The sequence below is a fragment of the Cherax quadricarinatus genome, chromosome 36, assembly GCF_038502225.1.
Source record: "Cherax quadricarinatus isolate ZL_2023a chromosome 36, ASM3850222v1, whole genome shotgun sequence".
Lineage (NCBI taxonomy): Eukaryota > Metazoa > Arthropoda > Malacostraca > Decapoda > Parastacidae > Cherax > Cherax quadricarinatus.
In genome coordinates this window covers 23006346-23022474 of record NC_091327.1, presented here as the reverse complement: position 1 = coordinate 23022474, position 16129 = coordinate 23006346, and the positions used below count along the sequence as shown (strand labels likewise).

The 16129-nt window shown below is 42.0% G+C and overlaps 1 protein-coding gene across 1 annotated transcript in view; it reads left to right on the top strand.

The window, feature by feature from the left end:
* The first annotated feature begins 4439 nt into the window (after window positions 1–4439).
* Window positions 4440–16129, top strand: part of LOC128691377 (alkylated DNA repair protein alkB homolog 8) — a 49667-nt gene continuing 37977 nt past the window's right edge. Inside the window, exon 1 of the mRNA XM_070091573.1 lies at window positions 4440–4456. The gene's annotated coding sequence lies outside the window, so the exon portion shown is untranslated. The remainder of the gene's footprint in view (window positions 4457–16129) is intronic.

Sequence of the window (16129 nt, the reverse complement as noted above, 5' to 3'; positions counted from 1 at the left end):
GATGTATTTTGTTTTCCTGTTTAAGTTTTCTCAGCCTGAACAGAAGGTTTTGACGTTTTCTTGTTAGACACTCATTTATGTACACTCCATTTTTCATTGTAATTGCTGATTTAATTGGGTCCTTTCTTTTATCGTATGAATGAAGTCTGATCATTATACTGTGTTTACTTCCTGGTTTTCCTAACAAACGTGTTTCTTTGATTTCATTGTTTTGCACGATGACTTGTACGTGGTCCTGTATTATCCTGACAGCAGTTTCTTTGCAATGAGCTTGTGTTATGTCACTTGGAATGTGTGGACTGTTTATTATAACTGCATCAGACAACTTATCTTGTTCAGTTTTGTCGTCTTGGAAATCAAGGTATTCATTAAGTCGAGTGTGCATGTTCTGATTCCAGTCCTTGATTGCTTCTTCAACCTTCATATTTATTGTAGTTATTTGTTCGGTGTGACTGGCTATAGCTGCTTTCAGAGTATTTTCTGTGTCAACACTTCCCGATGTAATCTTCTCTTCAAGGTTTTGGATCTTGTTCTCGAGGTTGGTTATCTTGGATTCTCGTCGCTCGAGTGTTGCTTTGATATCTTTGATTTCGTTTTCTAGAGCAACGATGTAGTCCTTGATATTGTCAGGAATAATCATACCTGAGTAATCATGGGTGAATCCTTTGAAGGGAGTGGAGTTAGAGGGGAAGTCAGCCATGTTTGTTGTTGTTGTTGTTCCCTGGGTGGCGGCGGTGAGGGGGGTTGATGATACACCGGCGTCCTGCTGGGTAGACAAGTTGAGTTCTAGGGTCCTTGCTGTTATTCTTTTATTACTGATGTTGTTTCTTCTGCGATATCCTTTCACAGTATCACTGAAGTAGATACTGTGTAGCAATGGAGAAGGCTTGTTTTCTCGGAGCTTGGGTTAAGTGGTTGTCTGGCAGCGGAGGCAGTGTTTGGGTTAGCAGGGTTGTCTTCCTTAGATCTTCTATTTTTGTCAAGATTTGAGTTACATTCTTAGTATTCTTGGGTCATTTTGTGGTCTACGTGGGTTCATGTAGTTGAACTTTCACTTAGGCCATCACAAGTTTTGATGAGCGATTCAGGCCTAATAAAAATACTAATGTTATTATACACATGCTAAAACATATATACACTGCAATAGAGAAAAAAGAAGTCCCACTGGGGATCTTCATTGACTTACGTAAAGCTTTTGATACAGTTGACCATGACTTGCTCCACGTAAAATTGTCACACTATGGTATTAGAGGGCACTCCCTCAACTACCTCAAGTCTTACCTCAGCAACAGAAGCCAATATGTGTACGCAAATGGGGCAAGCTCTTCCGCACAACCGATTACAGTTGGTGTCCCACAGGGAAGTGTCCTTGGCCCTCTTCTCTTTCTCCTATACATAAATGACCTACCAAATGCTTCGCAATTACTCAAACCCACACTTTTTTGCAGATGACACTACATACGTCTTCTCTCACCCGAGCCCAGTCACGCTAGCCAATACTGTAAACACCGAATTACAGAAAATATCTACCTGGATGAGGACTAACAAACTTACACTAAACATTGACAAAACCTACTTCATTCAGTTTGGTAACAGAGCTACAGATGTACCTCTTAACATAACGATAAACGGATCACCTATCACAAAGCTAACAGAGGGAAAATTCTTAGGAATCCACCTCGATAATAGACTCAAATTTCATACACATGTACAACAAATTTCTAAGAAAATTTCCAAGACTGTAGGCATACTATCGAAGATACGGTACTATGTTCCACAGTCAGCCCTCCTGGCCCTTTATCACTCTCCTATTTACCCCTATCTCACCTATGGAATTTGTGCATGGGGCTCAACAACAATTAACCATCTCAGACCACTAATTACCCAACAAAAGGCTGCAGTTAGAATAACAAATTCTCAGTACAGGCAACACACTCCACCAATATTCAAAACACTCAACCTACTCACCATACAAAACATCCATACTTATTATTGCACCTACTACATACATAGAACACTTAACTCTGATATTAACCCTCCCCTCAAACATCTTGCCAACCTCAACAGAACACATGTCCATAACACAAGGCACAGATCACTCTTTGATGTTCCTCGTGTCTATCTCACGCTATGCAAAAACTCAATGCACATAAAAGGCCCTAAAATCTGGAATTCATTACCTGTAAATATAAAAGAAACACTACCTGTTTACAAATTCAAGTCTCTTCTCAAAGTTCACTTACTCAAAACCAAATAAATACTGAATAACTGAACCTTATAAATTGTATATCCAAAATGTTACTCACAATTATATCACATAAATGTTAAACCTAGGACCCAATCTAACTTTGTTATTTTTTTAAATACACTACCTAACAGAATACTCCATCCTACTGAATGAACAGCAATGCATGCAACCATATGACCTGTCTTTGTAATACTCATTTGTGCTTTATAGTTATCTGTTTACAATAATGTCTTATCACTGATTTCATCATTGCTTAGTTAATCTTAAGTTAATTTTAAGCCAGCCCGTAATGCTATGAATATAAGTGGCTTTGGCATGCTGCTCTTACCTGTATTTTTTTGTACCTCTGTATGTATGTATGTATGTATGAAGAAGAGCTGGTAGGATGCCGCTGCTGCCGCTGCCGCTGAGCCCCTTGGACCGCGGGGCCCCCAAATGCGCGGGGCCCTAGGCAAATGCCTAGTTAGTAAGTAAGTAAGTTTATTCAGGTATACACAAATACAGTTACATAGAATTATCATACATAGCAGCATATGTGTAGAGAACCTAGGATAACCCAAAAAAGTCAGACAGAGTGACTTATTTCCATTGGGGTCCTTTTACCTTATTATTATAATATAAAGGTTATAATATTTTCTTATTATTCTACAATGAAGATAACATCTTATTATCATACTAAAAAGACTATCTACTACACCAAGGTCATTAAGACTATCTACAATACGAGGGTCATTACTAGGAATATGGTAAAATTTACACGTATGTTAGCTAAAAAATAGAAAATCATTCCCCTCCCTTTCTGTAGCTACATTCATCAGACATCTTTTGGCACTCTTCTTGAACTGGTTCATGCTATGACTGGCTTTGACATGTGCGGGCAGTCTGTTCCATTCCGTGTGTGAAGCTCCCGCTTCACACACGGAGGGCCCGGGTTCGATTCCCGGCGGGTGGAAACATTTCGACACGTTTCCTTACACCTGTTGTCCTGTTCACCTAGCAGCAAATAGGTACCTGGGTGTTAGTCGACTGGTGTGGGTCGCATCCTGGGGGACAAGATTAAGGACCCCAATGGAAATAAGTTAGACAGTCCTCGATGACGCACTGACTTTCTTGGGTTATCCTGGGTGGCTAACCCTCCGGGGTTAAAAATCCGAACGAAATCTTATCTTATCTTGTACAATAAAAGGTGTTTGAAGCCTGTCCAATGACTGTGGGTACTACAAAGTTGTACTCTCTCCCCCTAGTACTATGATTGCTTTGGTTCCCAACCTTGACAAAATTGACAGCAAGATATTCTGGACATTGTTTGTGAGCAATTTTATAAACAGGTTTTAGCTTCAGTTGTTTTACTCTGTCTTCAACATTCAGCATATCCAACTGCTGTAATTCATCCTGGCCTACATGTTCTCTTTGTCCCAGCCCCAGGATGAATCTTACGATTTTGTTCTGGGTGATTTGCAGTCTATCTTTCAGTTTTTTTGTCAAGGCAGAGTACCAAGAAGAGCAAGCGTAATCCATATGGCATTGTATAAGGGCTAGACATAGGGTCCTGCGAGCCTCAGTAGGTAGACACTGTGCTTGTCTATACAGGAACTTCAGTCTGGCATTCGCTTTCTTTACTACACTGTTCCCTATTAATTCTCCTGACATGCATGGGTCAAAGGGGATTCCCAAATATTTTACTGATGAAACCAAAGTGATGGGCTCCCCATTACATTGAACATTAAAATTATTTACCCTTCTCAGTTTATGTTTCGTGCCAAAGAGAATGGCTTCAGTTTTCCCTAGGTGTAATGATAGTTTGTTGTCTACTAACCATTTGCTGCAGGACTCCAGTTCCAGTGTTAAAACATTAGCAATATCTTGTGGGTCTTTACCTGACACTAACAGAGCACTGTCATCTGCATACAGTAGGAGTTTGCACTTGACACTGATAGGCATATCATTGACATAACATAAGAATAATAAGGGACCCAGAATACTACCTTGGGGAACTCCACATGTTATCGGCAGGGGTTCTGATTCTGTTTTGTTGATTTTGACTATTTGTCTCCTGTTGCTAAGGTAGGACTTAAACCAGTCTACAGAACCTATACCGATAGCTTGAAGTTTATTACATAATATATTGTGGTTGACAGTATCGAAGGCCTTTTGCAGGTCTAAGGTTACCATACCTATGAGGTTCCCCTTTGACATTTCAGTTCTCAGGTAATCCATCAGATTAATAAGGGAGGTGTCGGTTGAGTAGGATCTTCTAAAGCCCGATTGATAGCTATAGAGAATGTTGTTGTCATTAAGGTACTTAACTACTTGAGAATACACCGCCCTCTCTAGAATTTTAGATATTATACTGAGTATACTAACAGGCCTATAGTTGCTTACATCAGACCTACTATTTTTCTTGAAGATAGGAGTAACTCTGGCCTCCTTGAACCCCTCCGGTACGGTATTAGTGGTGATTGATAGATTTATTATGTGAGCAATAGGGATTGACAGTTCAGAAGCACCATCTTTTAGGAACTTAGACGGGATATTATCAGGGCCTGTGCTCTTAGTTGGGTTTAACCTGCTTAGTTCTTTTTGAATAAAGTCATGAGATACACTTACTAGTTGACAACTGTTTGGGGTTACCCCTTTATTGGTATAGTATGTTTGAAACTTATCAGAGTCTGTGTTAAAGGTATTTGATGCAGCTGATAGTTTACTTACTAGTGTTGATGCAACAGATGTGTAGTAGGAATTAAAGCAATTTGCCACCTTAGATGTTTCGTGGCATACCTCATTATCGATAGTGAGTACTATGTTAGACCTATCTACTGGCTTATGGCTATACCCCAACTGTTTTAGTTGTTGCCAGAGCTTTTTGGGGTTATGCTTATACTCTTCAATTTTTGAGCAGTAGTGCTTTGCCTTTGCTCCTTTTATAAGTCTCTGTACTCTGTTCCTCACCCTTTGGAATTCATTTAGTGCTGCAATATCCTGTCTGTTTGCTTTAAATCTTTTTAGCAGCTGGTCTCTGAATTTCATATTATCTAATATCTCAGTATTGTTCGCGGCTTTCACTGAGACCCACATAAAGGATCACTTGGACAACGAAATATGGATCCCAGGTTACAACCTATACAGATGTGACAGAGTGAACAGGCAAAAGGGGGGGGGGTTGGCCTGTACATTGCAGAGTCACTTGTTTGCACAGAACTGCTAAATACCTCAAATGATGTAGTGGAAGTTTTAGCAGTAAAGGTCGAGAACCAAAACCTAGTCATTGTGATAGTCTACAAGCCTCCGGATGCAACATCCCAGCAATTCCAGGAACAGCTGTTAAAAATTGACCACTGTCTGGAAAACCTTCCAGCTCCTGCACCCAACATCTTGCTCCTGGGGGATTTCAACTTAAGGCACCTAAAATGGAGGAATATAGCAAATAATATTGTTGCAGTAATAACACCAGGAGGCAGCTCTGATGAAAACTCACACTCACGCGAGCTTTTAAATCTCTGCACAAAATTCAATTTAAACCTGCAAATAATAGAGCCTACTAGACTGGAGAATACACTAGACCTCATCTTCACTAACAATGATGATCTGATAAGAAATATCACCATATCAAAAACAATATACTCAGATCACAACATAATTGAGGTTCAGTCATGTATGCGCGGAGCCCCAGACCGACATAATGAGATTAGTCACGAGGGAGCATTCACCAAATTCAACTTCAATAACAAAAACATAAAGTGGGACCAAGTAAACCAAGTCCTAACCGATATAAGCTGGGAAGATATACTAAGCAACACAGACCCCAACTTATGCCTAGAACAGATTAACTCGGTGGCACTCGATGTATGCACAAGGCTTATTCCTCTAAGAAAAAGGAGGAGTAGATGTAAAACAGAAAGAGACAGGCGCTCCCTTTACAGGCGACGGAAAAGAATAACAGCGGCTAAAAGAGGTCAATATATCTGAAATGCGTAGGGAGACACTGGTCAGAGAAATAGCAAGCATCGAACTTAAGCTAAAAGAATCCTTTAGGAGTCAGGAATCGTGGGAAGAACTAAAAGCCATAAATGAAATCAAAAGAAACCCAAAGTATTTCTTCTCCTATGCCAAATCAAAATCGAGAACAACGTCCAGTATTGGGCCCCTACTTAAACAAGATGGGTCCTACACAGATGACAGCAAGGAAATGAGTGAGCTACTCAAGTCCCAATATGACTCAGTTTTTAGCAAGCCGCTAACCAGACTGAGAGTCGAAGATCAAAATGAATTTTTTATGAGAGAGCCACAAAATTTGATTAACACAAGCCTATCCGATGTTATCCTGACGCCAAATGACTTCGAACAGGCGATAAATGACATGCCCATGCACTCTGCCCCAGGGCCAGACTCATGGAACTCTGTGTTCATCAAGAACTGCAAGAAGCCCCTATCACGAGCCTTTTCCATCCTGTGGAGAGGGAGCATGGACACGGGGGTCGTCCCACAGTTACTAAAAACAACAGACATAGCCCCACTCCACAAAGGGGGCAGTAAAGCAACAGCAAAGAACTACAAGTCGGTCGATGGATCTATAATTTCCTCACTAACAGAACACAGAGAGTAGTCGTCAACAGAGTAAAGTCCGAGGCAGCTACGGTGAAAAGCTCTGTTCCACAAGGCACAGTACTCGCTCCCATCTTGTTCCTCATCCTTATATCCGACATAGACAAGGATGTCAGCCACAGCACCGTGTCTTCCTTTGCAGATGACACCCGAATCTGCATGACAGTGTCTTCCATTGCAGACACTGCAAAGCTCCAGGCAGACATCAACCAAATCTTTCAGTGGGCTGCAGAAAACAATATGAAGTTCAACGATGAGAAATTTCAATTACTCAGATATGGTAAACATGAGGAAATTAAATCTTCATCAGAGTACAAAACAAATTCTGGCCACAAAATAGAGCGAAACACCAACGTCAAAGACCTGGGAGTGATCATGTCGGAGGATCTCACCTTCAAGGACCATAACATTGTATCAATCGCATCTGCTAGAAAAATGACAGGATGGATAATGAGAACCTTCAAAACTAGGGAGGCCAAGCCCATGATGACACTCTTCAGGTCACTTGTTCTATCTAGGCTGGAATATTGCTGCACACTAACAGCACCTTTCAAGGCAGGTGAAATTGCCGACCTAGAAAATGTACAGAGAACTTTCACGGCGCGCATAACGGAGATAAAACACCTCAATTATTGGGAGCGCTTGAGGTTCCTAAACCTGTATTCCCTGGAACGCAGGAGGGAGAGATACATGATTATATACACCTGGAAAATCCTAGAGGGACTAGTACCGAACTTGCACACGAAAATCACTCACTACGAAAGCAAAAGACTTGGCAGACGATGCACCATCCCCCCAATGAAAAGCAGGGGTGTCACTAGCACGTTAAGAGACCATACAATAAGTGTCAGGGGCCCGAGACTGTTCAACTGCCTCCCAGCACACATAAGGGGGATTACCAACAGACCCCTGGCAGTCTTCAAGCTGGCACTGGACAAGCACCTAAAGTCAGTTCCGGATCAGCCGGGCTGTGGCTCGTATGTTGGTTTGCGTGCAGCCAGCAGCAACAGCCTGGTTGATCAGGCTCTGATCCACCAGGAGGCCTGGTCTCAGACCGGGCCGCGGGGGCGTTGACCCCCGGAACTCTCTCCAGGTAAACTCCAGGTCATCCAGGGTTCAGTTCTTCGTTTAATCCTAACCTCTTTAACTGGTGCAATATTATCAAGGATGGTAGTGAACATTGTTTTGAATTTTTCCCAGGCATCGTTTACGTCCGTGCAACTTGTTATCTCTGTCCAGTCACAATTGTGTAGCCTATTTACCAGTGTTTCTTTACTGTAGTTTCTAGTTGACCTCATTTTTATTGTCCTGTGTAGGCCTATCCTATCCCTAGTGATTTTCCTGGTGCAGTAAATGATGAAATGATCACTAAGACCTGTGGTAATAACGCCTGACTGACTATGTTCTCAGAGCGGTTACAAAGTATGTGGTCAATTAGGGTGGCTGAGAACTGTGTGATCCGGGTTACCTGGACCTGGAGTTTACCTGGAGAGAGTTCCGGGGGTCAACGCCCCCGCGGCCCGGTCTGTGACCAGGCCTCCTGGTGGATCAGAGCCTGATCAACCAGGCTGTTGCTGCTGGCTGCACGCAAACCAACATACGAGCCACAGCCCGGCTGATCAGGAACTGACTTTAGGTGCTTGTCCAGTGCCAGCTTGAAGACTGCCAGGGGTCTGTTGGAGTATTAATTAGTTGAGTGTAACTATTTAATCCTAGAATTTGCTTATACCTTTTGCATAGCCCGTTATTTTGCTGCTGAAAACAGTTATTGAAGTCGCCCAGTATTATTGTCTCGCAATTGTTTTCAACTCCGGACAAGACTCTGGAAAAGTCTTCTAAGAACTGGTCCTGGGTAGGAGGGCGGTAACTAGTTCCTACTAAGATGGGTTTGGTCTTAGGAAGCAGCACTTCAAACCATAGAATCTCCAGTTTATTGCTATTTAAATCAGGTCTTGGGTTGTAAGCTAAGTCATTTCTAATGTAGGCACATACTCCACCACCCTTTCTGTTCCTATCTAAGCGTTTTATATTGTAACCATCTATTTTGACCTCGTCGTCAGTCACCGTATCATCCAACCAAGATTCAGAGATGGTTATAACTGCCGCCCTAATTTTGTTAGCTAGAATCCTAATCTCTGCCAATTTAGGAAGAAGTGATCTTGCATTGACATGAATAAAGTGAAGGCCTGTTTTCATAAAACAATCATAATCATCAATATATGGCAATGGGTCATTTGTATTAAAATTAGGTAAATCAATGTCATCACTGCTAAAGGGTAACTGTGCCAAAGTGCATTTGTTACACACAAAATGAATTCTGGCACCGTTGCTATAATTGTACATGCATCCATCATGCACCCACCCCTTACACATTTTACATAAGGTGCCTTTTCTGTTTTTCATGCGTACTTTAGTACAGTGTATGCACCTGTTTGGTAGTGTTTGAGATAATAATGGCTGTATTGTCTCACATTGACCTATGTATGCATTACATATGGAGTTAAGGTTATCATTCCTAGCTACTAGACCGTCATTATCACCGTCATTTATCTGTCTGTTTTGCCTCTGCACAATAGTTTGAGGTCCTGGATTAATTTGGATATCACCACTTAAGAGCGCTACAATAAGAGCTGTGTGCCACTGTTTTAGTTTGGGTATGCGGTGTTGCCATACCTTGCAGCGATAGTGACATTTACTTTTCTGGTAGGATGGCAACTGTTGGGCTTTTACTGTCCAGGGCGCTGTTACTCCATTCACCTTTTCCAGCCCCCATGACTGATTTCTTTCTTCATGGAATTGAAGAAGAAATATAAATATAATTATGGCAGCCTGTACCCCCTAATGCCTGCCATTTTCACTCTTCGCTCTTTTACTCATATACAATATTTATTTCTCTTTTCCAGTCCCTAGTACACTTAGTATCTACTTTAGCAATCACCACTGAATTACTAGTAAAATTTCCTCTTCAAAACCCTCTTCACTGCTCACTTTTCCCTTAACTTCACACAACCCTTACAGTTAAACCCTTATTACACACTCCCCTTCCCATCTCACTTCACAGTCTGGCTTCCCCAATTAACTTCTAACTCCTTTCCATTCTGGTAGACCAGAAAGGTTTAATCCATGGTTTTATCCTTCCAAATCCCCCTCAATTCCATTTATCGGGGGTTGTGTGGTGTTGTTGACTGCCTGACCTGTTCTGCTGTCTCAGCCATTTTTAAAACACTGAGGGGAGTAACGCCACCTACAACCTGACTTTCCTTGAGTTTATAGATATATTTGGCGTTTTCTGCTATGATTCTCTCACTGTACACTGGTCAGCTGAATATAGGTCAGCTACTAAAACATTAACCTTGACTGTTTAACTATTCACTTCTTTCTCACGACTGGCACTGAGGGATATCCGACCTATAACCTTGGAGTTTTGTACTGTTGATTTGACGATGTCTCCTGTGTTTCCCTCTCGTTAGCACTGGTACAGGTGATATGATGGTGGTACAGATATGATGCTACTGTCAACAGATGAACGTCAGTAAAGATGAGAATTTCACTTCGCTAGTTGTACGTCTGGCAGTAGCGGCTGTTTGGATGCCGGTCAGCCATGTTTAAATGCTCAATTCTTTCCCTCGTTTGGCACTGAAGAAAAAAGTCCTACAGACCTGTCATTTCCTTGGAGATTTAGTTGATCAGGTTTTCTGCCATGTTGTCTTCCCGTTAAACACTGGTGCAGTTGATATGGAGGTCAGTTATTTCATTGTAGTGGAAAACGTCTCGTGTCTGGTTCACGTCTGGCAGCAGGTCTGGTACTTGAATGCCGGTCCCTCTTTTGTCATATTTAGTCCATTTCGTTGTCGTCACCGTCAGTTTTTATGTCACTATAGGTTCCTTGCATGTTGTTGCAGCAGTACTTGCAAATTTGGCCATCACTGGAGTTCGGATAGGCCTAGGGGACGGCAAGATATAGGAGCAGCCTTGTTGTTGCTTGCTGCAGCTGCCCAGTCTGCCTATGCAGTAATCCAGCCCTGGGTCCAGAGCAACTTATGGATATGACAGTGGTAGGTATCGAAGGGGGACATTTTTGCGACCTAGGTGTCCCAAATTCCTACTTGTCTAACTGATAAATAATAATTATCTATGTTCATTTATTGTTATGTACATAATGATACATTCAGATAAATGCAATTTTCCACATTTAATTTGCCCGTTGGTCCTTCTTGAACTGGAGGTAATTAGTGAAGTCATTAATTAGTTAATTACTTAATAATTATATGTGAAATGACAGAAGGAGGTGGATGTTAAGTTCACAAATTTACTTAATGTGTAGTGGATTATAATTATTACAATATTAATTTGGATAAGTCAAGTGTGGCTAAAGATTATATTAATGTGTATAAGTGTATGCGTAATTCATAAGCCAAGTGTAGCTAATTATATTAATGTGTATATTAATTTTGCAAAGCCAAAGTGGCTAGGATTTATATTAATGTATTTGTATAATATTAATTTGATAAGATAATTCTGGCCAAGATTTATATCAGTGTACGTGTAATTGATAAGCCAAGTGTAACTAATATTAATGTGTATAATATTAATTTTGCTATGCCAAATTCTGGCAAGGATTTATTAATTTGTATAATATTAATTTTGATAAGCCAGGGCTGGCTAAAGGTTTGTATTAATGTACATTTAAAATTTATATAATTTTCTTACATGTAATTGCTAAGCTCAGGTAGATAGGATTTATTCAAAAGGTAAGTTGTACTATTCACCTTTATAAAGTGCATAATTAGTACATAATCAGTGTTACTAAGTTGAATTTAATACATTGCATCATGTCTGAAAATGAGGAAATTAATATAGAAGACAAACATATGGAATATAGAGCAAAAAAAGCATCATTGCAAGCTAGAAAGGGTCATTTAACCAAGGCATATAATAAATGTTTGGAATTAATGAATCAAGAAACTGTGAATACTGATGATTTAAAATTGTATTTAGATGCTTTAGGTAATAGATACCTGGAGTTTACCTGGAGAGAGTTCCGGGGGTCAACGCCCCCGCGGCCCGGTCTGTGACCAGGCCTCCTGGTGGATCAGAGCCTGATCAACCAGGCTGTTGCTGCTGGCTGCACGCAAACCAACGTACGAGCCACAGCCCGGCTGATCAGGAACTGACTTTAGGTGCTTGTCCAGTGCCAGCTTGAAGACTGCCAGGGGTCTGTTGGTAATCCCCCTTATGTGTGCTGGGAGGCAGTTGAACAGTCTCGGGCCCCTGACACTTATTGTATGGTCTCTTGACGTGCTAGTGACACCCCTGCTTTTCATTGGGGGGATGGTGCATCGTCTGCCAAGTCTTTTGCTTTCATAGTGAGTGATTTTCGTGTGCAAGTTCGGTACTAGTCCCTCTAGGATTTTCCAGGTGTATATAATCATGTATCTCTCCCTCCTGCGTTCCAGGGAATACAGGTTTAGGAACCTCAAGCGCTCCCAGTAATTGAGGTGTTTTATCTCCGTTATGCGCACCGTGAAAGTTCTCTGTACATTTTCTAGGTCGGCAATTTCACCTGCCTTGAAAGGTGCTGTTAGTGTGCAGCAATATTCCAGCCTAGGTAGAACAAGTGACCTGAAGAGTGTCATCATGGGCTTGGCCTCCCTAGTTTTGAAGGTTCTCATTATCCATCCTGTAACTTGCTCAGCTATCAAAACTTTGAGGCCCAGTCCCTGGACCAATTATGTACCTCTGTAATCTTTTGACTACCGCCCACAGGATGGGTATGGGGTGCATAATAAACATATTAAACTAACTAACCATCCTGTCATTTTTCTAGCAGATGCGATTGATACAATGTTATGGTCCTTGAAGGTGAGATCCTCCGACATGATCACTCCCAGGTCTTTGACGTTGGTGTTTCGCTCTATTTTGTGGCCAGAATTTGTTTTGTACTCTGATGAAGATTTAATTTCCTCATGTTTACCATATCTGAGTAATTGAAATTTCTCATCGTTGAACTTCATATTGTTTTCTGCAGCCCACTGAAAGATTTGGTTGATGTCCGCCTGGAGCCTTGCAGTGTCTGCAATGGAAGACACTGTCATGCAGATTCGGGTGTCATCTTCAAAGGAAGACACGGTGCTGTGGCTGACATCCTTGTCTATGTCGGATATGAGGATGAGGAACAAGATGGGAGCGAGTACTGTGCCTTGTGGAACAGAGCTTTTCACCGTGCCTGACTCGGACTTTACTCTGTTGACGACTACTCTCTGTGTTCTGTTAGTGAGGAAATTATAGATCCATCGACTGACTTTTCCTGTTATTCCTTTAGCACGCATTTTGTGCGCTATTACGCCATGGTCACACTTGTCGAAGGCTTTTGCAAAGTCTGTATATATTACATCTGCATTCTTTTTGTCTTCTAGTGCATTTAGGACCTTGTCGTAGTGATCCAATAGTTGAGACAGACAGGAGCGACCTGTTCTAAACCCATGTTGCCCTGGGTTGTGTAACTGATGGGTTTCTAGATGGGTGGTGATCTTGCTTCTTAGGACCCTTTCAAAGATTTTTATGATATGGGATGTTAGTGCTATTGGTCTGTAGTTCTTTGCTGTTGCTTTACTGCCTCCTTTGTGGAGTGGGGCTATGTCTGTTGTTTTTAGTAACTGTGGGACGACCCCCGTGTCCATGCTCCCTCTCCATAGGATGGAAAAGGCTCGTGATAGGGGCTTCTTGCAGTTCTTGATGAACACAGAGTTCCATGAGTCTGGCCCTGGGGCAGAGTGCATGGGCATGTCATTTATCGCCTGTTCGAAGTCATTTGGCGTCAGGATAACATCGGATAGGCTTGTGTTAATCAAATTTTGTGGCTCTCTCATAAAAAAATAATTTTGATCTTCGACTCTCAGTCTGGTTAGCGGCTTGCTAAAAACTGAGTCATATTGGGACTTGAGTAGCTCACTCATTTCCTTGCTGTCACCTGTGTAGGACCCATCTTGTTTAAGTAGGGGCCCAATACTGGACGTTGTTCTCGATTTTGATTTGGCATAGGAGAAGAAATACTTTGGGTTTCTTTTGATTTCATTTATGGCTTTTAGTTCTTCCCGCGATTCCTGACTCCTAAAAGATTCTTTTAGCTTAAGTTCGATGTTTGCTATTTCTCTAACCAGTGTCTCCCTACGCATTTCAGATATATTGACCTCTTTTAGCCGCTCTGTTATTCTTTTCCGTCGCCTGTAAAGGGAGCGCCTGTCTCTTTCTGTTTTACATCTACTCCTCCTTTTTCTTAGAGGAATAAGCCTTGTGCATACATCGAGTGCCACCGAGTTAATCTGTTCTAGGCATAAGTTGGGGTCTGTGTTGCTTAGTATATCTTCCCAGCTTATATCGGTTAGGACTTGGTTTACTTGGTCCCACTTTATGTTTTTGTTATTGAAGTTGAATTTGGTGAATGCTCCCTCGTGACTAATCTCATTATGTCGGTCTGGGGCTCAGTGCATACATGACTGAACCTCAATTATGTTGTGATCTGAGTATATTGTTTTTGATATGGTGACATTTCTTATCAGATCATCATTGTTAGTGAAGATGAGGTCTAGTGTATTCTCCAGTCTAGTAGGCTCTATTATTTGCTGGTTTAAATTGAATTTTGTGCAGAGATTTAAAAGCTCGCGTGAGTGTGAGTTTTCATCAGAGCTGCCTCCTGGTGTTATTACTGCAACAATATTATTTGCTATATTCCTCCATTTTAGGTGCCTTAAGTTGAAATCCCCCAGGAGCAAGATGTTGGGTGCAGGAGCTGGAAGGTTTTCCAGACAGTGGTCAATTTTTAACAGCTGTTCCTGGAATTGCTGGGATGTTGCATCCGGAGGCTTGTAGACTATCACAATGACTAGGTTTTGGTTCTCGATCTTTACTGCTAAAACTTCCACTACATCATTTGAGGCATTTAGCAGTTCTGTGCAAACAAGTGACTCTGCAATGTACAGGCCAACCCTCCCCTTTTGCCTGTTCACTCTGTCACATCTGTATAGGTTGTAACCTGGAATCCATATTTCGTTGTCCAAGTGATCCTTTATGTGGGTCTCAGTGAAAGCCGCGAACATTGCCTTTGCCTCTGCAAGCAGTCCACGGATGAAAGGTATTTTGTTGTTTGTTGCTGGCTTTAGACCCTGTATATTTGCAAAGAAGAATGTTATCGGACTGGTGGTATTGTTGGTACTGGGGGGGGGATTTTTTTCCGGCATTAATATCTGTATCTGTTGGTTTGGAGTGGAGGCCATCGACTGTTTACCTGGAGTTTACCTGGAGAGAGTTTCGGGGGTCAACGCCCCCGCGGCCCGGTCTGTGACCAGGCCTCCTGGTGGATCAGCGCCTGATCAACCAGGCTGTTGCTGCTGGCTGCACGCAAACCAACGTACGAGCACAGCCCGGCTGATCAGGAACTGACTTTAGGTGCTTGTCCAGTGCCAGCTTGAAGACTGCCAGGGGTCTGTTGGTAATCCCCCTTATGTGTGCTGGGAGGCAGTTGAACAGTCTCGGGCCCCTGACACTTATTGTATGGTCTCTTAACGTGCTAGTGACACCCCTGCTTTTCATTGGGGGGATGGTGCATCGTCTGCCAAGTCTTTTGCTTTCGTAGTGAGTGATTTTCGTGTGCAAGTTCGGTACTAGTCCCTCTAGGATTTTCCAGGTGTATATAATCATGTATCTCTCCCTCCTGCGTTCCAGGGAATACAGGTTTAGAAACCTCAAGCGCTCCCAGTAATTGAGGTGTTTTATCTCCGTTATGCGTGCCGTGAAAGTTCTCTGTACATTTTCTAGGTCGGCAATTTCACCTGCCTTGAAAGGTGCTGTTAGAGTGCAGCAATATTCCAGCCTTGATAGAACAAGTGACCTGAAGAGTGTCATCATGGGCTTGGCCTCCCTAGTTTTGAAGGTTCTCATTATCCATCCTGTCATTTTTCTAGCAGATGCGATTGATACAATGTTATGGTCCTTGAAGGTGAGATCCTCCGACATAATCACTCCCAGGTCTTTGACGTTGGTGTTTCGCTCTATTTTGTGGCCAGAATTGTGGTTCCACTCCAGGAATGACTGGATTTGGTGTACGATTTCTGCCATTTCCTGCCAGTTTTTTTTCCTTCCTTTATAATATTGATCCAGCAGCCGCTCCCTTTAAGCATCATCTGCACAATTCACCAGAAGATCGCTCTCACAGTCCTTATACCACAATCTATATGACTCATATCTATTTTCTAAGGCATCTAGGTGTAGCTTTAGTTCATC